This window comes from Pteropus medius, unplaced genomic scaffold (assembly GCF_902729225.1).
Source record: "Pteropus medius unplaced genomic scaffold, Ma_sr-lr_union100, whole genome shotgun sequence".
Lineage (NCBI taxonomy): Eukaryota > Metazoa > Chordata > Mammalia > Chiroptera > Pteropodidae > Pteropus > Pteropus medius.
Window position 1 is genome coordinate 1,117,221 of NW_024344240.1, and position 23,389 is coordinate 1,140,609.

The 23,389-nt window shown below is 46.9% G+C and overlaps 1 pseudogene; it reads right to left on the reverse strand.

Annotated features, from left to right (window-relative positions):
- Positions 1–877: 877 nt before the first annotated feature.
- Positions 878–23,389, reverse strand: part of LOC120607389 (piggyBac transposable element-derived protein 4-like) — a 72,892-nt pseudogene continuing 50,380 nt past the window's right edge.

Genomic DNA, 23,389 nt, shown 5'->3' on the forward strand with positions numbered 1-23,389 from the left:
CTCGGACAGACCGGTCAGATCCCAGACTTGATTGCATCTTGGACGTGTTGTTGGGCCAGATGGTACCGGAGGAAGCGGGGAAGACAGTCTGAACCTCACCACTCCCCCCCTACTCCTTTTAAAACACATACACACACCCTTAAAATTGGGTTGCCAGTGACAACCTGGCATATCATCTTCTTTTTATATTATTCTTAGCCCCTCTGTTGCTATAGCAACTGAACAATGCTTTTAAATATAGCCGTTAATTTTTCAGCTCCAGAAACAAAGTTCTTGTGCTGTCCAGAAGGCCAATGGCTGGTTTCTCTCCCAGGGGCAAGTCCTCTCAACTCATCTCGCCCATGTCAGCTCCAGAATGTGAGCTGGGGCTGCGTGTCTGAGGCATCAGGGACTCTCCATGCTCCTTGACCTGGCTACACGCCAGAGTCAAGGTGTACCAGAAAGACCCTGGGTTCTGGAATCAGTGGGCCTGGGTCAGCATTCCACTCCCCCACCCCCACCCCCGAAGCCCTTGCTTTTCTTCTCTGAGCCTCGATTTCTTTATCTGGTTAATGGGGATGATGGCATCTGCTTCACAGTCTGCGAGAAGGCGTAAAGGCACTAAAGGAGGCGAAAGTGGCACATGAAAGACTCGGTCAATGCATCTGTGCTTCCTGTCCTTTCTTCTTCCCCTCCCCCTTTCCTTCCCTTCCTCTCTCCCTTTCAGTCCTTACCTCGCCCTCTCGCATTTTTCTCACCCCCTCCTCTCCGCTGCCTTGAATTATTGATGTTAAATTCCCAGCCAGTAACATCAGAGGGTTAAAATCCATAACCAGCCTTCCTCTGGCCTCCCCTCAGATCGCCCTCCCCCTGCGGGCTGGTGAGCTCATCAGAGTCATTAATCATACATCACGGCTTGAGAACCCAGGCCCCTGCGGTCCAGGTCCAGCCGCTGAGCAGCCCCAGGCAGGATGTCTTCTGGAAGGACTGGGCTGGCTCTGGAGCCTTGGGCAGAGTTGGCACATTAGTGGGAGCTTATCTGGGAGTGGGGGCTGACAGCCTGGAGAGGGCTTACATCAGAGAGTGCTCCCTGGCCCAGTGACCAGAGATGTCTTTTCCTGGTGCTCTCAGCTCCCAACACCTTCCCACCATCATCCTGCACCTCTCTCAGACCCTCCCCCAGCCTCGATCAGCACCCCCTCATTCCTCTGCATTCCAGAGCTCAGCATGGCACGCTTCAGACAACAGGCAGCAAAGTTTCTAATGTCTACAAGCAGTCAAAACATGGCATGGGCTGCCAAGCAGGTAGTGAGCTCCTTTTCACTAGAGTTTCACTAGAGTTTCTCTGGGGGCCGGACACTGTAGAAAATATTGTAGTACCAGGTTACAGATTGAATAACCTTTTGTCTTAACCTATGATTTTATAATGAAAACAATAATATTAAAATCACCATGTAATTTTGCAGAACCTTGGGTACCAATTATTATCCCCATTCCCCTCACCAAAAAAAAGTTAACTTGCCCGGGGCCATTAGGCTGACTCTGAATCTGTGATTCTACTTTTCTCATTTTTCTTCAAGTTCAGCTTTCCTGCCTGGAAAGCTGCATGGGGGCGGATATTTATGAAGCGGCAGCTAAGACTGAGTGTGACTCTATGCTGAGCCCCAGGATGGTGGCTTCGAGCTGTGCAGGAGCCAGCGGCTGCTTCCCAGGAGCCGTCGATCTTGTTCAGGACCCAGACAGACACAGGCAGAGAATAGGAGTGCTCTGAGCTACAGGAGCCCAGAAGAGGCAGTGATGCTCCGGGCTGCCAGCCAAGCCCGGCGGGAGGTAGCCGATGCAAAAGGGAAGGTGCCCGCATTTCTCGAGCCCACTGTGGGCCACAGACTTGTGGGCATTTTACACCTCACCTTATTTAATCCTCCCACAGCTCTGCGAGAGTGGTACAACATCCAGTTTTGACAGATGCTCTGCTGAACTTGTCAAGGTCACACAGCTCAGAAATGGAGGGACCACGTGTGTCTGACACCAAGGCACCACTGACATCTGTGGGAGGTGGTGGAGGGGAGGGAGCAGTCTGCCATGTCTGGATGGCTGAGGATCTGGCTGTCAGTCTCCATAGACAGAGAGCAGCATGGGCGACTGGAGGTAGTGGTGGCTGAAGGGGCCTAGCTCTGGCCCTCAACTCAGCAGAGCTGGCTGTTGCTTTCCTTGCTCCTCTGGGGAGGATAGAGGGTGGGTCGGTGGCTCTGGGGGCAAAAGGATGCCATGCCCTGTAGGGACCAGTTCTGGTCTGAGACCTGGAGCAGGTCTTGACTCTTTCTGGTTCTCTGTAACCCCTGTGGCAGGTCATTTCAGGGCCTTGGTTCCCTTTTTCACTCAGAAGGGAGAATGTTCATTTTTCTGCTTATCTCATGTGCTAAAGTGAACTTGTCATTTAGCATCTGCCCGACTGTCTCCTAAAATATCAGCAACCAGTGATAGGGGCTCACTGTCCCCTTCCCCTGCTATATTTTTCTTTACAGCATTACGTGCCCTGACATTCCATCATACGTGGCTTCATCTATCTGTGGCTGCTTTTCTCTGCTGTGAGACCATGAACCCCAGGAAAGCTGACTGGCCTTTGTTCAAGGCTGTGTCTCCAGCACCTAAACATACTTGGCACATATAAGCACCAAGCACATCGGTGAATAAATGAATGAATGCATGACCCATGTGATTAAGATGGTGTGCTTCCTTCATGCTCCCCCTGCCTATCTGTGCCTCCTCCTAACTCTTGTCACATGGCACTGTGATTGCACGTGTCCCATCTATCTCCCCACACACTGCGAGGTCCCCGTGGCTGAGCATGAAGCCAGTCTGGAGAAGGTGCTTGATAAAAATTTGTTGAAGCAGTGAATTGAAGCACTCTTCTCCTTGGACCTCAATTTCCCTATTTGTACACCGTGAGGGCAGTCACCACAAAGGCTTTTTAATGAGACGTCCTCCCTTGGTGACAGTCTGGGGTTTGTCGGCTGGCATTTCTGCACCCGCACCTTGGTGTGTTTTCCACCCCGATGCTTGTCCTGACCCTCCAGGGATGGTCACTGCCCAGAGCCTGCCTTCCCCTTGATGAGCAATTAAAACCCCAGAATAGGCCATTGTTTAGAATCAGGTGCCTGGACCCTGTATTTATCTCCAGCATGCCGAGTGTGCTCGGGTCCCTGCCAGCCACGTGGTGGGCATCACTGGGACTGCTCAGGCTTCTCACTCCAAGCGGCCATTTCTGGCACCAGGAGACAGCCAGCACCAGGGGCCACTTAGGAAAAGGTGTGGAAGGGAATCAACCTTCACTGAGAGCCAAGCATTCAACAAAGATATTTCATATGTCCTCACCACAGCCACACAACCACACATGATCTATGGCATTAGCCCCATTTCACAGCAGGGAGGTGGAGGCTGTAAGAGGCCACCCTCCCCATAGAACTGCTTCAAGCTCATGGAGTTTCTAAGGGCCAGGGCTGAGGCCTGAACACAGGACCGTCAAATGTTTTCACTGCGCCACTCAGCATCCCCTGGATGGTGGGGGATGTTCAGTTGTCATCAGCCTCTGAAGCCATAGCCCAGTGACTGCCAGTGAGCGAGTGAGAAAGGGAGCTGGCCTCGCGGATGCTGTCATGAGTCTACATTTGCAAATAACCAGGCTTGATTTCTGGCCTCCCTTTGGCCATCCCAAACCCTCTGCCTGTTCTTCCAGGTCCTGTCAAATCTCTTGTCTTTTCTGAAAGACATGGCAGAAACCTGAAGTGCTAGAGAGTAAGAGGGGCCAGAGACTTGGGACCTCCCATGCCTGCAGGGCAGAGCTGGTGTTCAAGGCCAGCCCAGGGGCTAGTATCGGGAGGGATCCACTCCAGGCCTGCAGCAGAGCAGAGTCCAGAGAAATGGCTGACATAGGGCTGTTGGGTGACACATCTGAGCACCACCCCTCACCAGGCAAGTGACCTCTGGTAGGTTGACCTTCAGCTCCCTCATCTGTGAAATGGGAGTAATGATAGTTACTGCCTGATGTGGCCCTGTTTGGGATTCACTGAAGTAATCCATGTAAAATTCTCTGATGAGCACCTGCTTCAGAAGCCACTATTGGCCAATACCATATCACCACCATGCTGCACATTTTGGGCACTGGAGACTGCAGGTGGGCACTAGACCAGGATTGAGGAATAAGGCGGCGCTGGGCCCCCTAACACTGGAGGGTCAGGACAGTGACCATTTCCAAAAACAGAGTGCAATAGCAGGAAATGTCTGGACCAGGGATTCCTTTGATGATTATAATGATTATAAGAGGGAAGATTGGTTTGGGAACAAGCGGTAGGACTGAGCTTGCAGGCGTGTGCAGGGGACCCAGCTGTTGGAAGAGGAGAGATGAGGGAGAGGAAAGTCAGATCCTCATTCAAGGCTTAAGGTTAGAGCCAATTCATTTACTGTTTCACATGTGTTGGTCCTTTTGAAGCAGAGCAATGGACTGTCAGAGCAGGCATCACCTTAGAGATGATGTGACTGCCCATGTTCACACAGTAGGTTACAAGCAGTCCCCTGCACTTCTCTGTGCCTCTGTTTCCCTTTTGGTCATATTAGATGACATTTTAGGATTTTTCCAACCCTGGAAATGACCTCTAGGGACTATTTCTGGGGTCCGTTCAGTGTTAAGAAAGGGGAGGCAGAGCGTACAGATGAGAATGCAGCATGAGGAAGGGCCTGATCCCCTGACCGATACACAAAGAATAGTTTGGAGGGAGGAGCACTGGTCCAGCTGCTGCCCCCTTGGACAAGAGTTGCTCGCATATTATCAGACTCAGATTGGCATAAGCTAGAAATCTCACTGGAGATCTCCCAACTCCCACTGGAAAATGCTTCCTGACCTAAGACTCTGTTGGTTCCTGACTTCCCAGCTCTGCTATAGGCATCGTCCTTCCAACATGCCTGTCCAACACCTGAGTCAAAGTGGTCCGAATCTCATCAGTGCCTAGGGTTTGGCAAGGCCTGGAATCGGCCTGGTTGCCTTGAACTATGTACTTGACATTCCTACGAGTGGTGGTGATAGGGTGCCTACTGAGCTGCAGCCTCCCCCAAACCCTGCTGTGTTAGTGACTCTGCAGAAGTGGATTTGCTCCTTTCTGCCTCTGTTCCCCGTTTGGACTCCAGTTCTCTGCAAGAGTCAGAGCCACACATGAACTTCAGACCTTGAGACCTAGACTAGCTATTACCATTCTACCCAAACTCCATTTGAGGCTAGATTCTGTTCTCCATGCCCTCAAGGTGCTGCCTGGGTTTTTGCCCCAAACAAAGAAGATTGCCAGGAAATGATGCTGCCATTCTTCTAGCTTCAAAGATTGCCACTGTTAGAGGCTGCCTGTGTCCCACCCATGAGTGGCCCTGCTTGGACCCATCACAAGCTTGCTCCAACCTCTAGATGCTCCCTTCTCCAAACCCCTTCCTGCCGCTGGCCTGTGATGCTGCAGTGCCAGCCTACTGTTCCTAAGTCTGAAGCTCTGGCTGGGTGTTATGATGTTTTGGGCTGCAGGTAACAGAAGCCTAACTATAAATGGATTAAACAATAGGAATTTATTAACTCCAGGATCCTGGAGGTGAGTGCGGTTTTAAAGCTGAATAACCCAGCAGCCCAGTGATGTCCAAGACCCATACTCTTTCCAGCTTCCTCCCTCTGCCAAGCTAACCACTCAACATCATCTCACCCAAGATCATAAGACGGTCCCAGAGGCCATTTGCAGACATGATGGTGGGTGGTGCAGGAGAAGAACACTGTCCCCACAAATCTTTTTTTATTAGCGAAGAAGTTCTTTTTCAGAAACATTGAAAAAGACTTCTCTTAGCTGTAAAATGGGAGTAATACAACTGACATTAGCCAGAACTGAGTCACATGCCCATGTCAGACCCAGTCACTGGAAAGTGAAATGAAACCACCATTGTGGATTGAACTAATAATGGTTTACCCGCTGGGCCTGCGGAAGGTCTGTCCCCCGCCCCGCCCTGCCCCACCTTCCCCGCCCCACCCACCTCCCCGCACTCCCCTCCTCCTGCCACCGAAATAAAGAACAGCAGGCTTCTACCAACAGAGAAGAAACAGGGGAATAACTTTATTGAGTAGCTCTTAATATTAACTTGAACTTTTCCTTTTTGCATTTGGTGCCAGATCACCTGTTCGCAGCCCTTTGTTCCAAAGGCAGCCATTTTGATTTCTTCCTCTCTGCACCCATCCAGGCTCTTTTGTATAAGCAACAGAAGCTGACTTTAGACAACTTAAGCAAAAGAAGATTGAGTTGGAAGGATAATGAGAATCTCACAGAATTGACAGAAAGCCTGGAGAACTAGTCTCAGAAAAGGATCAGGCTCCCCCAACCTCCCAGGTGGAGAAGAAAACAGGAACTAATCAGTGGCAGTCTTGTCATGGCCACAGAGATAGAGGTTCAAGACCTAGAAGAGAGCATTCAATATGCCTAACTCAGCCTTATGCCCTCCCCTTGGCTGCAGGAAAGCAGGCATTCTTGCTTCACTATCCGCCAAGATCAGGAGAACTAATCCCTCAAAATGAAATCAAGGTCTTATTGAAAGAGTAGGGAGAAGGGGTGCTGAGTGACCCCAGCCTGACAAATACATAAAATACATGGTAGTGCATGCCTGACACAAAGATGCAACAGAGATGGCATTATACGTGTCCCTCACAGGGGGGTAAATAATGCACAATCTTAACTGCATGGGAATGGTAGCTTGGAGCAGGAGATGCATGAGCAAGCACTCTCTGTCAGGTCCCACAAAGGTGATACCCCTCTGATGTCACTCTGACAGGCAGAGGATTCTGTCAAGTCCTTCTAGCAGCTCCCCAAACTGCTCATTTGGCAGCCGGCCCTTCCTGGCTTCTCTCAGTTGGTCTAGAAATTCTATCATTGCATCTTTTGTTCACCAATTACAGGAAACTGGTGACAGTCCCAGAACATTCCTTAGTCTTTCTTTAAGATGAAGTCAAGACCTTCAAGATGAAGGTTAATTCTCAGGCTTACCATACCCCTGGCAGGGTGGGTTTCAGGTTGGGCCAGCTCTTTTGCTGCAAATTAGAAACCTTTATTGAGCGCCTATTGTGGGCAGTTAAGGTGCTGAGCCCTTGGCCCACAGCAATTCATTTAATCCTCCCAACGACCCTGTCATATGGCTATCATTTTCCTTTCCTACAAATGAGGAAACCGAGATTTGGAAAGAGTCAATGACTTTCCCATAATCACAGCTAGTAAGCAGCAGATCAGGATTCAGATATGACCCAGAGCCCCCCTCTCAGTCACTTCACTGTACTGTCCTACATCCACTGCTAATAGGCGTCTCGTTTTGCCTATTTGGAACAGGAATGGGACGTGACCTTAGTTCATGCCTTTGTCCTCTAGGCTTATCCACTGCTCCTTATCTCCGGCTTCAGCCTACCACCTGTAAGAGCCTTCAGACTGCTCCAGAACTGCCGTCTGGACAGTTCTGGAGACGTCAAGTCCTTCATTATTCCACCCAAGGCCTCCATGAAAGCACCATCATGGGTTGCACTTTTCAATTTTCACAGCAAAACCTTGTCTTTTCTCTCGTAATTGTGCCTTGTAAGGGACATGTCTCTGCCTTCGCTGGGCACAGAGCATTCTTTCTGCTGCTCTCGCCAGTGCCTTTATCCTGGCAAAAGACCAGGAACCCTACAGGTCCCCAGAGGGATGGGCTGATGGAGCCATTTGCCATCTGGGCTCCAAGAAGCCTCCGAAACTCTGCAGAATCCCCTTCAAGGCAGCCATAGAGGGAATGGCAGGGGTACATAAAACATGCCTACTCAGCTTCTACCGGAGCACCCCATCTGTATGTTTCACACACTGGTCTCCAATGTTAGTTTTATTTTCTAAGAAGAGTGGTCAGAATTCAGGGACCCATTGAATACATTGATTTTTTTCCCCCACAAGATTCAATGAGGTTTTCTTTGAACTAAAACTCCTATATCCCTTTGGCCACTGGGAGAATTGCCTTTACAGAAACACAGCTTCATGTTCTGACTTTGGCATCATTCGAAGACTAATAACCAGGAACAGCCATATATGCAGAAAATACTTCAGCACATTGGTTTAAAAAAAATAGAGAAATTGTCTACTGTGTTGCTCAATTCCCTTGCAACAGAGATCCTGGCAACCAAGTCTCTCAGAAACTGGTTCCTTCCTATTAGTGACAATGACGCCGTCTTGTCTCACTCCTTGCCTTAGCTTATCCTTAGCAACCTAGGTTGCCCAAAGCTAAGATATTTGACTAAGCCTCTCTCTCTTTAAAACATGTATATTTTTCCACTATCCAATACTTGTATATTTCTTAAGAATTAAAAAATAAAGATATGTACAAAAGAGCAAAAAAAAATAATAATAATAAATAAATTACTCATTGTGTATCTATTCTCAAAAAACTTAATATTTTCATCTATGTCTCTCTGGCTTTTTGTTTAGGTACAGTTTTCATGTGGTTCGGTTTATAGGTTTTTTTTTTCTTTTTACACAGGTGAAATAACCTTATATATAAAACTTTATGGCTTACTTTTCTCTACCTGAAATCTAAAATCATCACATTCTTAAAGGATGCATACTATTCCTTCAAGTAAATCAGAGGTCAACAAGCTTGTTCTGTAAAAGGCCAGGTAGTAAATATTTTAGGTTTGGGGGGCCATACTGTTTCTGTCCCAACTGCTCCACTCTTCTGCTATAGCACAAAAGCAGCCATAGATAATATGTAAATGAGTGGCCATGGTTGTGTTCCAATAAAACTTTATTTACAAAAGCAGGCTGCTGGTGGGATTTGGCCTGCAGGTTATAGTTTGCTAACCCCTGATTTAGATGTACCTTAGATAAGGGATCCCCAATTCCTGGGCCACAGACCGGTACCAGCCTGCTAGGAACTGGGCCACACAGCAGGAGGTGAGCGGTGGGCGAATAAATGAAACTTCATCTGTATTTGCAGCCGCTTCCCAGCCTTAGCATCACCACCTCAGCTGCACCTCAGCTCATCGGGCATTAGATTCTCATAGGAGCACCGGTCCCTGGTGCCAAAAAGGTTGGGGACTCCTGCTTTAGATTTCATACCGCTATTAGCCATTTCCACATGTTAGCACTTAGAGTTGCTTTAAACACTCAGTGCTTCAGTATTATAAATAAAGCTGCATGGAATTTGCTTAGGCTTTTTTCCCCTTAAACTATATTCCTGGAAATTAGGATGACTGTGCCCTAAAGCATGGATATTTGTGAGGCAAAGCTCTTGGTGCGCGCTGTGAAATGGCTCTCCAAAAGCACTGCCACCTTCCACTCCCAGCAGAGATGTGAGAGCACCATTTCCCCAAACCTTTTGCACATTGGGCATTGTCCTTCAAAGCACTTATTCCAACCTCCCCTACTCCTTTATGTTTGGACTTTGCTTTTGTTTGATATTTCAAGCTTTGGTCTGCATTCTTGTCCTTTTTGGAAGTAGGTAAGATATAAGTAAACAGGGGCCAAATTCATGAGTAGGGAGAACCAGGGAGGCACAGAGTCCTGAAGGTTCAGGGCAGGTGGCACTAGCCAACAGAGCTGACAGCTGTTCTGACAGCTGTTCTTCTCTTTTGGGAGAGGGACTTTGAGGGGTGGACACTAACTGGAACTTCCAGAGCCTGCATCACTGTGGGCCTGGCAAGGGTAGGAAGATGAGGGTGTCATAGGGAGAAAGGAGCAACATAGTGGGAGGTTTGGGGTTCAGATGATGCAGGCTTCCATCAGGCTCCGTGTGTGTGACCTTGAGCAAGTTCCTTCACCTCTCTGAAATGCCTGTTTTGCCATTTGTAAAAGGGATAAAAGAGTCGACTGCAGGATTGTCATGAGGATTCAACACAATCCTACAGTGCCCGGCACGTAGAAAGGACTTAATGTGTCTTTGTTAAGTTGAATTGGCTTGAATCCTAGGGTCTTAGGAGTGGTGGGAAATAGATTATATGAATATTTTTTAAAGAGAGAACATGGATCCAGTGCACACCACATGGTAGGCCTTCAAAAAGTAATAGATGGATAAATGAATTAATGGAAATTTAAAGTCAGATAGCTTCAGTCTTGTCACTTGTTAGATGATCTTGGACAATGCACCTCCCTCTCTATGCCCCAGCTTCCTTCTCTGCAAAAATGGGTCTACCGAATGAGGATATTTACTTAGTGCTCACAGATAAGGAAACTGAGGCATGGGAGACTACATTGTTTGTTCTCACAGCTGGCACACAGAGAAATCAGGGTTCCCACCTGCAGGCTTGTTGTGAGGATGAAGTGAGACAAAGAATATAAAGTTTCTCATTTGACAAATGTTCGTTCTTTCCCATAAATAGGATGGTTTGCCAGCCTGGGGATCTTAGCCAGAGAAACTGAGCACAGGGAAACTGCAGCCACCACTGGGGCTAGGACTGCCTCAGAGGCAGCTACACACCGTGGGCTGTGAGATGCTGGCACTGGTACTTGGCAGGAACTCTCCAAGTGAATTCTCTGGAGACCAGCCTTTCCAGGGGGTCATTTCCCAAGCAGCTGTCTCACCTCCAAGGAGCCCAGTCTGTGCATCAGCCTTTTGGCACAGAATGGAGCCCAGGCTACTCTAACAAGCCATTTCCCTAGTAGAAGGATCCGAAGCCCATGTGAGGAAGAGTGTGATGGTAGCAACGTTTAGCACAAGATGAGCTAGCCCATAGGACGAGCTCCATCACAATGATCTGCTGTTGACCTTGATAGGCTCATTTTCATTATCACTATGGATAGGAGGTTTTACCTTCTCCAGTTTACATTTAATCCACCCAGCATCCCTCCAAGGTAGGCATGAGTTTCCCCATTATCCAGATAAGGAAACTGAGACAGGTACAGGAAGATAAGTATACAACAATTGAGTGACAGAGCAACAGAGTGAGGACTAGAATTTAAGTATCTGATTCTAGAGCCCATATTCTTGAGCACTAGTCATAATTTCTGCCCTTTATTGGACATAAAACCTAATTAATCTCCTTCCTCCTGGGTTTGGCTATGACCCAGGAACTGGGGGATCCTAAATTCCTTGGGGTCAATGCTCTGGCTACTATTTTGATTTGCTCATCCACATATGAGGCACAACTATTGACCTCTTTCCAGGAAGTACTTCATTCATTCAACCATCCAAAAATGTTTATTAGGGATCATCCATGTACCACGTATTCTAGGTGCAAGGGATGCATCATGAATAATAATAATTACAACCACTCCTGACTATATACCGGGTACTATTCTAGACACTGTACATGGATTAGTTCATTTAATCCTCACAACAACCCCATAGTCAGCTAGTATTAGCTTTTCTTTATAGATGAAGAAATCAAGGTACAGAGAGGTTAAGCTATTCATCCAGTGTCCCACAATTAATGAGTGTCAGAGCCAGGATTTGAACCCAAGCAGTCTGAGGTCAGCATCTATAAGTTTAACTGCCTCCACACTATTGTGGCTCTCATAGTCCCTACCCTCAAGGAAGTTACAGTCTTTTCCAACAAGCATGTTAAAATAGTACTAGCAATAATTTAATTGAGTTTCATTTACTGAAAAGCAAAGCATGAATGATTGTGGATTTGTATAGTACTTAACATAATTGGGCCAGTGGGAAGGAGTCAAGGTCATGAATAGGACCTTGCTCCACTTTCCACCATGGCCTTGACTGCTGTGTGCCTTATGGTAAGTCTCGTCACCTCTCTGAGCTTCCATTTCTTTATTTACAAAATGGATTGTCAGTACCTGTTCGACCTGCCTCCAAGCATTTCTGTGAAGGCTAAATGATGTGGCATATGGAAACAAGATTTCAAATTAGAAAAAAAAATAAAAAAAGACACTGAGAGCAAGGTTTGTTATGGGACCAAAGTTTGATGAATGAATGAATGAATGAATGAGCAAATGAATGAATTAATGAATTGTCCTAGAAGGCCTACAGATTGGTTTCCTGGGTAACAAATGGCTCCTTTCAGGAGCTTTGTTGGGGTTTTTCAGGGCTCCAATAGGACTCTCTCTTTGTCCATGTCCCATGCTCCTATACCTTGATTTATTTTGCTTCTAATTTTATGTGAACCTCCAAGATTGTTTTAGCAAACACTATTAATGTCTATTAGGAGACAGGCCTTCCACTAGACTCTTTAGGAAGACCGAGATGAATTTGGAATGGTTTCTGTCCTCAGGGGCTCACAGGCCAGGAGGAGAAATGATAATAATAACAATAACAAAATTACCACAAATTATTGAACATTTACCACCTGCCAGATATTGTGTTGTTTTTATATACATTATTTTATTTAATCATTACAGTTTCATCAATTACTGAAACTAATGTCCCATTTCACATATGAGGAGATAGATTCAGATAGGTTAAATAACTTGCCGAAGTTCACACGACTCTGAAGTTATAGAGGTTAACACGAATCTGAGAAAAATGTGAATACAAATAACTCTATTATAAGGTAGAAACTACTGTGTATCTTACAAGAGGGGCAAGGACAGGCTTCTTGGGGTTCAGGAAGAAAAGGAAGCGGGATGATGATAGTGGTGGTAGTGGTGGTGATAACATTGATGATGGTGACGATGAAGACGTTGATGGTAACAATAATAGTATTTATGATGGTAATAGTGGTGGTGGTCATGGTGGTGATAATATTGATGATGGCAATGATGATGATGATGATGTTGATGGTGGTGATGGTGCTGCTGCTATTGTTGATGGTAACAATTATATTTCTTATGGTGATAATAGTGGTAGTACTGATGATGGTGCTGGTGATGGTGATGTTGCTGCTGTTGATAGCAACGAAGATGATATTTATGATGATGGTGATGACAATGATGTTGATGACGATGATAATCCTCTGGTGCCCATTCGTTGAGCTACTTTATTCCAGGCCCTGACCTAGGTCCTTTCTACTACCTCATTTCATCCTCTTAACAATTTTTCAATATCAGGATATTCATCTGCCTTTTACTCATGAGGACCCTGAGCTGAAAAAAGGCCAAGTGGCCTGTCCAAGGCCACACATCCAGTCTGAGCTGGGCTTGAGCTTAAGCATACCTCCTTGTAGAGCTACCACTATTCCCTCTACAGGCTCTCTAACCTGTGGGCCATGGAGCCAGGCATCTTGGATATGCTCCATAAATACCTACTGAATGAATATTGAATGAATGGATCCCCAGGGGGTCAAAGCCTTAAGCCCAGAAAACACAAATAACATGTCTCAAATAAATATGCGTAACCATTATTTAAATATATGTAGTGGCGCTGTAATTACCAAAATACAAGTTATTTGTAAAGCATTATGTTCATTGTAGCTTTTGTATTAGTTTATTTTCCCCATGAAAAGATATGAAGTGTACAGTTACCATCAGAAGGAGTTTTGAGAAATATTTTCACACAAAAATGAGTCTTTGTGCTAAAAATGGTGGGAAGCATCATGTCATCCTGCACAGCTTATATAAAATGCTTTGCCCAGTTTCTGGCACAGAGATCACTGAGAGGAGGGAGGAAATCAACCAGGCTGGATGTTGGGAGCCCATGGCATTTGTCCTGGCTCTACAATTGACTTTCTCCCTAGAGCCGAGCTGTCACTCTCAGTGATTTTATCTCTGTAATACCTGACACTAACATCTGAGAGCTTCCCCAAGTGACAATCGAATGTTTGCATGAATGAATGAATAATGAAAGAAAGAATGAGTGAGTTATGACAAATGGTGCTCAGAAAGTATCCAGGAGTGCTTGAAAGTGAGACTTTCTCGGCCTAAGAGCAGAAATAGGATGCTTTGCTTCTCAGCAAATAGGGGGTTCAGCAGAGGCTGGTGACAGAACTTCCAGCTCTCAGTAGGGTGGTGAGGCATCTCATCAGGGGATGTCTGACCTTGACCCTGTGATAATCATGTTGAAGAAGCGGTAGTAGCTGGGGCTTGGCTGTGAAGCCACTCACCAAGGCTGTGCTCATCATTTTTGGATGCATTTTTCAAACTCGAGTGAAAGTTGACAGATGGTGGTATAATATTCTCACTTTCTCTGCTTCCCACAGGTCTCCCTCCAACACAGTCCTCCAAGCTCTTAGAAATCTCTGACACATATTGACCATGAGACCACGGCTGGCTTTTGGCAGGTAAGCTCCCCACCCCACACACACTCTCTTTCTCATGCCAGAGGGCACAGAGCAATTTTAGCATAGCCCAAAGGCCACTGGGCCATGTGTGTGGCTAGGAGGTAGGTGGGGTGACTTCACCCTCGGCAGAAGAATAGAGCCCCACACCCTACTGAGATTTCATGGAAAGCCTGCCAAATGTCCAGAGTCCTTCAGCTGGCTGGCATTTCTGCAAATGTAGCATATGGCGATGGGCACGCATCCTAGGATGGAAGCCAGGGAACTGGGTCTGACCTGGTCTGCCTTTACTGCTCAGGAAAATCTCAAGCAAGAACCTCCCTTTCTGTGTCTCTGTTTCCCTATCTGAAAAGTGAGGGAGTGGGACTCAGTGAACTGGGCAGGCCTCAAGCCAGCTGTTCCAGACTCTTGCCAAAGCCATGGGATAGGGGAGGGATGGTGGGGACAGTAGCTGTCTGCCACTTCATTAGGACTCATCTACTGTTGATTGTTCCATGGACCTCACATCCACAGGGAGCCTGTGTGTACGCTGTGTGTGTGCATGTTTGCGTTCAGGAGTCTGTCACCAGCTCCACACCTGCCCTCTCATGGCTGGGCAGCAAACCACAGACACTATAGGCTGCCAGTGCCCAGATGAGAAAGGTAAAGTCTACCCATGCACTGAGAGATGGGCAGGCCCACTGCAGAATTTAGGTGTGAAGATCAAGCTGAGTGAGGGTCAATGCAAGGTGGGAGACCAGATTAACCTAACAGCGAGGCCCTCATTAGAGCAGGAGTGAGTACAGGGCTAAAGCTCATGGACAGGCTGCAGGAGAGCTGCATAGGAGATGACAACTAGAGGGGCAGGTAGAGGCTCTTTGTGCAGCAGTTGGAGCTATCTGACAGGCTGGTGGCTGCCCTACCACCATATTACTCTGTCTTGAACAAGGCTCAGGTGACACATGCCAGGGTTTACAGCAGCAAGAAATCAATACCCTGTTCCCAGCTTGCCTCCATGCTCCTGCCTGAGTCTAGCCAGGCTCTGTCTGCCCAGTGGCCCAGCAAGCATGGCCTCTGAGAGAAGGGCCACCCTTACTGCCTTACATGGTTTGAGGATGGTCATGTAAGTGTCAGCCTGTACCTTCTTCCTCAGCCTGAAGGCCTGGCCCAGGAGGCTCCTGGGCACATAACACTGCTTGTCCACCTCAGCTGCAAAGCATGCTGAGAACCTGGAGAGCTGGGAACTAGGAGAAAGCTAAAAGCAGGTGACACAACCTGGAGGGATCCTCCAGGGCTTGGCCCTGCCCCTCACCAGCCCCATTCCCTCAACCCCCAGCTCTCCGCGGCACACACCCCTGCCCTCCAGCCCCGTGAAGCTCCCTGAATGGAGCAGCATTTCACCCTTCCTTGCATTTGCTCATTCTTTTCCTATGGCCCCTCCTCTGCTCTCCTATCCAAACCAGTGTGGTCCTCTGGACCTTAGGTCTTGGTTCTCTGGGGACCCTCCGCTGACCATCCAGCTGGCCTTAGTACACAGTACCTGCCACACGGTACATCCCTCTATCATCACGTACACCTCCCTGGGTTTAGTCGTTGGTTTCCATGTTGTCTCCCACCAGACCCAATTCCTTGAAGTCGGGGGCAGTGTCTCGGCCATTTGTGCAGTGGGCTATGGGAGTCCCTGGGAGTGAAATGTGAAGTAGGGCCTGGTCGTCTGGGCATATTTGTTGCCTGCTATGCTCTATTCTCTGTGCTGGGCATTGAGCCACAGAGATGAATAATGTCATTGCGTTCGAGAAGCTTCCCATCAAATGGAGGAGATAACAGGCAAATAGGCCACAGTACAGGAAACCTGCGAAGGCGAGAAGAGTCCGTTCTGTCTGGATTCGGTTGTGATGGTGATTCAGGGAAGACCATTTGAAGGCGACACTTGAACTGGGCTTCGAAGCATGAGTAAAAATTTGCCAGGTTAAAAAAAAAACAATGGATGAAGGGCATCCTAGGATGAGGAGGAAGCAAGTGCAAAGGTGGGGTGTCCAGGACGTAGGTACAGAGAAGGAGTGTGTGGAATGAGGTTGGGGGAAGTGGGCAGGCCTTTGAGCATCATGCCAAGGAGCTGGAGTTGGGCCCTATATGATCAAGGAAGGGAGATAGTCAGCTCTGTGGTGCCAAGAGAGGCCTCTGGGCCCAGGAGGAGACTGAGAACTAAGAAGAGGTGCTCCTGTTAGAAGCTACTAAACCGGAACAACAGGAGTCCAGAGCAGGACGCCCCTTGCTGATTGATGTGTCTGTGGCCCAGAGTCTCAGGAACTCAGGAGCCCCACGGTGGCCCTTTAGGTCTCCCGACACAGAGAACCACAGGCACCTTGGAGTCCCTGTCCTCAGCAGCGGGCCCCTTCCAGTAGAGGGGCTGATTAGCTTGCTATCAGAATCCCTCTTCCCACCCCACCCAGCTCTCCTCCTCCCAAGTCTCTGACCAGCAATAATATATTGTTTCCCCCAGGGCAACAACCTTTAAGGATTCTGTGCTGCTATTAGGCCCCCTTCAGGCCTCTTTTCTCTACTGGATAATAACAAGGCAGCTCCTGCCCTAGAGTTTTTCTGTGTGGTGGATAATCCTTCGTGATTTTGTAGTTTTACAGTTTCCCCTCTTAGCAGAACTCAAAACACTTTCACATCTGTCATCCCATGGGATAGTAGTAAAAGTAGCTTCTGAGGCCTGAGAGATCTGGACTCCAGTGCTGCCCTGTCAACCCCTTGGGGACCAGTGTAACCAGTCTGAGCCTCAGAGTCTTCATCTCTAAAATACCTACCTCCTCAGATGATTCCAGAATTAAATGCCAGAGCTTATGTGAAAAGCCAGCTCAGTGCCTGTCACACGGTCAGCAATTACATTCCTCCATCAACTCACATCCCTGTGATGGAACAGGTGGCTGCTGATGGGCAGTGGTGGCCTAGAGGGCCTGCAACTGTTTTGGTTCAAAAGGTGGCATGAGCAATTAGCATATATACCTTAACAAGAAGGCAAGCCAATTGACTTTCCTTTAAAAAGTTCATTCAGAAGAACTTTTTTGAAACCCCTCTGTTCTGGGTACTGGTGGACACTGGGGGCCCAGACAGGAAAAAGATGGTCCCTTCTGGAGAAGGGACATGTAAACAAATAAATACCAATGCACTGTGAGAAAGAGTAGCAACAGAAGCACATGCAACACACGAGAGAAGTGGAGAAGAGAGAGAGCCATAAATTCTGTAGCGGGGCTGTGATTAGGAGAAGCATTGTGGAGGAGGGGGTGTGTGAGCTGGCACTGGAAGCCTCTGTGGGATTTTGGCAGACCAGGAGGGTGTGGAGAGGACATTCCAGGTAGAGGGACTGGCATGTGCAGAGGTGTAGCCATAAGAAACATTCCAGTGTGGCAGGGCATCGGTGTTGGTATCTGAGATGACCTGCCCCACAGAGCTCTCTGTCACAGAGAAGCATTTAAGAAAGCCTAGCACTCAGCTCGCTTGTCAACTCGAGAGGGTCACATCCAGGGCCAGCTTCACAGTTAAGAGGAGCATTGATGAGCTCCATGGTAAGGCCAGACATGCAACCTTTACAGCCCGGGCAGTGAGGAGCTTCTAAGGCTTTTCCTGCTTGAAGTTGAGGGCATGTGTTACCCACAAACTCTGAAGTCATCCTGGAGACAGAATTGCTGCCTTTGTGCTGGGGCTGGGATAGAGATGACTGAAACTTGGTCCCTGCCCCAAGCACAGGCCTTCACATGCCCTTACTACATAGCTATTGATTCTCTAACTGGGGTGGGGGGGTGCATGAAAAATGCTATGGGACTGTGGAGGAGGGGGTGGCCAGAGGGCAGGAGGGAATCTGAGCCAGATGGTAATAAGAACGATTATAATAACTGATGATTATTAAGGATTTAAACGTGCCAGACATTGTTCTAAGAGCTTTATGTGGATTTTCACTTCACCTGCACAGTAACTCTATGAAGCAGGTGCTGTTATCATCCTCTTTTAAAAAGATGAGGGGGGCCAATGCACAGAGAGGCTGGGTGAATGTCCCAAGCACACACAGCTGGGAAGTGGCTTAGCCAGGTTGAACCCAGGCAGTCTGGCCTCAGAGTCCATGTTTGAATGACCCAGATAGCCTAAGCACGAAGCCCTCTCTAAGAACTAGAGGCACTGACAGGGTTCGGACTATGTCAGTCTTGTTCTAGCATATAGTAGGCACTCAAGAAAAATGCGTTCACTAACAAGAATGCACAAATGTGTGGGTGAACTGGGACAGAAAATGGGGAAAGAGACATGCACTGCAGACAGATTACAGCTGGAGCAAAGACGTCAGGTTTGAGCACCTGGAGTTGCCTTGAGGCACTGCTACATCTGGAGCACTGGAAGGCTTGAGGGGACCAGATAAGAAAGACTTCGAATGGTAGCCTCTTTGGCCAACCCTCCTTATCTCGAAGACCTGGCACTGGCCTACCTTTCCATGCAAGTCTTTCCCACCTGCCCTGCCCCACATCAGGAAAAAGAGGGTACTGTGCCCTTTATGTCACCATACTACTATTTGTCATCTGTTCCCTTAAAGGCTCCCAGGAGCTGATCTGGCAACAGGACCACAATCCTCCCAGAGACAGGAAACGTATGCACCACCCATGAGAGGCTCAAGAAAGACTATTCAAAACTTGCGTATGAGGGGTGGCTTTCTGAATATTTGAGACTTCAGGGAGCAGGTGTTTTTCAAAGACATTTTCTTTCTTCATTCTCAGTGAGTTATGGCTGAAAAACTAAAGCTGAGATTTAGCCCTGTGGCTTCCTAGCAGGGTGTCCTTGGGTGGATCAGTTCACTTCTCTATACCTTGGTTTCCATCTCCATCAAGTAGAAACACAAACAACTACAGAATTAAAGGGGACAAGGCTTGGAGAAACTCCAGTACGGGACCAGGGTCAGTGAAAAGTAGTTTCTCAGCTTCCTGCTTTGCTTCTGGGGCCTCAGTTTTCTCCATAAAATGAAGAATTGGAGGATGTTGATCTTTAACGTCAGCCAGCTTTGACATTCTAGGATTCAAAGCTACCAACACTGGTGGACTAGATATATAAATGTATTTACACACACACATACAATATATGCCTATGATCATATGCGATTTATTTTTATAAATTTAAAATGCATATTAAATTATATTTAATATAAATATACAATTGATAGCATCTCGTATTGTTTTCTTCTGATTACAAAAAGTAATACACATGGATTGAGAAAATTTTGGAAAGTACAGCAAAAGAAAAAAATTCACTCACTATTCCACATTCAAGACTGAAATAGCCTCTTAGATATTCAATGAAATCCTCTCCTACCTTTTTCCAATGCACATACACACAGATTTTAAAAGTATATATATATTTGGGATTATACTCTGCCTTCTATTTTTTAACTCAAGTTGAGCTATGGAACCAGGTCTCTGGGTAGGACCATCCTCCCTGTGCCCGAGAGGAACCGAAGGCAGCTGCTACCGCAGCTGTTGTGTGCCCGCTCCCCGTGCCCGCTCCCCCACTCCTGCCTGGGCGGTTGGCTGGAGGCATCTGACCTTCGGATGTTCTGTGTCTCTGGCGGGTGCACATTTTACACTAATTTTAGTTTAGCCACTCAGGCCCACTGGCCGTGGGGCCCGCATATAATGGACGCCTTATGTAGACAGCTGCCAACGGTACAGGAAGAAGCGTCCCACCTTAAAATGTTCTTCGTCGCCGGCCAGTCCTCTGCTCTCGGAGAACAAGCCGGCTCCCTGTTCCTTCTCCCACCAGGAAGGGGCCGTTGTTGATGTTCATGGCCCAGCAGGCTGGACCTGGTGGGCAGGTGGCCCACCAGACACATGGGCAATTGCTTCTCTGGACAGGGCCCTGTTTTTACAGGACAGGCTTTGATTTGAGCTGGAACCTCTGAGAGAGACATTTGCAGCATGGCAGCTAGGTGTCTGAAATGTTCCCGGCTGTGTACATGGAGCCTCCTGAAGCCTCACCTTAATACCGTACCTTCGTCCAGTGTGTACAAGTGTACAACGTCCTTTAATATCCCATTTTGCCCTGATGACAGCCCTGTATGTTGGATGATGGTGTTCCCCTTTTACAGACAAGGGAAGTGAGGTTGGGATGGGGAAGTAATTTGCTCAAAATTGCCCAGCAAATAGTGGCAGGAACTTGAACATGAACGTGGCTCACTTTTACTCCATGTCCGGGGCTCTTTCCATTCATCAGCACCATACAGGTGAGAGGTTAGCTAGGTTCGTATCCATCCGCTCTGTTTCCTTATGTTTGATATTGTTTTTCTAAAATGGAGATACTTTCATTTTCACTTTAAAAATCATATGTATTTATTGAAAATAAATATACCTAGTCCGTCTGTTTCTGAAGTATAAATCTGATCATGGGAGACTCTTGCTTCAAAATGTGGAAGTCTCCCTTTGCCCACTGGATGAAGCCCCCATGCCTTAGCCTGACATTCAATTTCCACACCTTGCTACCTACTGGCCCCGTGCCCCTGCCATGAGCCCCAGTCGAGGCTCCCCCAACACTTAAGTTAAAAACTTTTCCTTATGATCAGCTACCTGACCAGAATGGAGCTTCACAAGACAGGAGACCTGTAAGCTGTTCATCTCCATATCCCTGGGGCCAGGCACAGCGTCAAGACTGGAAATATATTGGCCCTCAATCCATGGCCTTTCATAAGAAACTGGAGCTTTAATCCAGGCTTAGAAATAAGCCGAGGCCTGCCCAGCAGCTGCCCGCTCAATAAGGAAGTGGCTGCTTGGCTGGACTCCAGGGGGGAGGTCAAAAAACCCAGACCCTGCACAGCCTAGGAGAAGGAAAACAAGAGCATCCCCAGATGTGTGCTGGAGACCGACCCCCTCCCCACATGGCACATCTTCCACCTCCCCCATCCCTCCCATCCCCAGTCCCATGGTGACAATACGTCCTGTGTAACACATCCCCAGCCCAAACAGTGGCTCTTTGACCCAAGTCCAGTGCTCTTCAGGAACAATCTATAGGCATCACATGCTGCTCTGAGGAAGGAAAGTTAGTTCTCTAAGGACTGTCTTAGCTTAGTGAGGACAGGACCCTCTCTCTCTGCCTCTGTACGGGACTCTGGGCCATGGCCTCTCGGCCTCCCAGACTCTGGTGTTCTGGATGTTACTATGGGAGAGGCAAGGCCTTTAGAGTCCCAGCTCTCACCAGTCCTGCCACTTACTACCTAGGGTTTCATCTCTCTGAGCCTCAGTTTCCTCATCTTCAAAACGAGACTAATGATATCAACCTTTCAGAGTTGTTGTATCTTAAAGGAAAAGGCTTTTCAAAAAGTCTAGCAGACACACAGTGAGCAGCTGGCCCGCCGTGAATACCTGCATTCCTTCTCAAAGCCTTGAGAGACTCCCCGTGGAGTGCCCAGACAGCTCAGTGAGGGTGACAGTCTTTGGGGACAGATGCTGGGGCACACTGCACATGGCGCATTAGTCTAGTAGTGAACACTCCTCTGATTCTGACATGGTCTTGGAAGATTAGCCAAGGACAAAAAGGAGGAGGAATAAAACTCTTGTTTTCTAATGAAAGCCTGTGGAAAAGGCTTTCACTTCACTTTCAACTTTCTGGGGGGAAAAAATCTTTCATTCATTTGTTCATTCATTTATTCATTCATCCTACAAATATCTCCACGGCCTTGACCACCCACCAGATGTGGCAAGACACACAAACAGGCCACGCAGGGACCATACCTTCAAAGAGCCCACCATCTAACTAATAATTATAATTCAGGGTTAAAAAGTAAGACATGCCATGAGAAAGGCATGGTGTTAGGGAGAGAGTAATCATGTCCTACAGGATTGGTTAGAGAAGCTTCCATGAAAAAGGTAGCACCTAAATGAGCCACTTAGAAAGCATAGAGGGAAAAGATGCTACTCTTCAAAGAAATAGAAGCATAAAATATCCAAGAATAAACTTAAGAAGATATTACGAATCAATCTACAAATTAAATGAAATCCCAATTAAAATCCCAACAAAATTTTTGATAAAATGATTAAAAAGCACATCTGGAAAAATAAACATGGGTGAATGGCCTAGAAAAATACAATGTTGGTAAATGAATAGGCCCATGGCCCAGGGGACTGGAACAGAGTGCCCAGAAGTAGATATAAGTGAACGTGAAAATTAGAGACAAAAAGGCAGATGATTCCTAACATGTTATAAAGACAATCAGCTAGCTATTTGTAGAAGAAAATGAAAAAGAATAAAACTGTATCTATACCTTAGTTCTTGTACCAAAATAAATTCCTAGGTGATGAAAAAATATGAGACCATAAAGGCGCTGGAAGAAAACAATGAAGGAATATGCTTATCATATTGGAATGGTGAATATCTTTTAAATATAAAACCAAATCCAGAAATCAAGAAATAAAATATTTTAAAACCCTGTGGGCAAAAAACCCACAATCATCATGGTTAAAGGATGATAAACTAAGAAAAGTATTTCAACATATATATGATGGGTAAAAAATTAATAGCACTAATAGAAAGAGCTCATAAATGAAGTAAAGAAATCGCCAGTAGAAAAATGGGCAGAGGATGGGAACAGGCAATTTTCAAAAGACTAAATACAAGGCATAGTAAGCATATGAGCAGGATAGTCCCCTGTAGTCAAAGGATGCACATTAAATAATCAGGATGTACTTCGGGGGCCTGTTTCAAAGGATGAGAATACCTGGGAGATGAGGAATGGAACACAGGAACACAGGAGTACTGTTAGCAGACTGTGACGCGATGCATATTTTCCGGAGGGAAGGTTTAACAATACGCACCAATATTTTTGATGCACATACCCTTTGTCTCAGCAGTCTGCTTCTAAACATTACTCTCAGGGAACAATCAGCAAGTGCCTGGAATTGTACCTGTAAGAAGGCAGCAGAGCTCATTGGTTACGAGGGACACATCAGAAGTCAAAGGACTGTTTTTAGCTGTGTGACCCTGGAAAAGTTGCTTAACATCTCTAAGCAACGGAGTCCTCATCTGTAAAGTGGGTGTAATAATAACATCAATTTCATGGGCTTGTTGTGAGGCCTAAATGAGAAAATACTTATAAAACTCTTAACAAAGGGCTGGGCCCATAGTAAGTGCTGAATAAATATTAACTATTTTATTATTACCAATAAGGATGTTCATTATAGTATAGTTTATAATAGCAAATAATAATAAACAACCAAA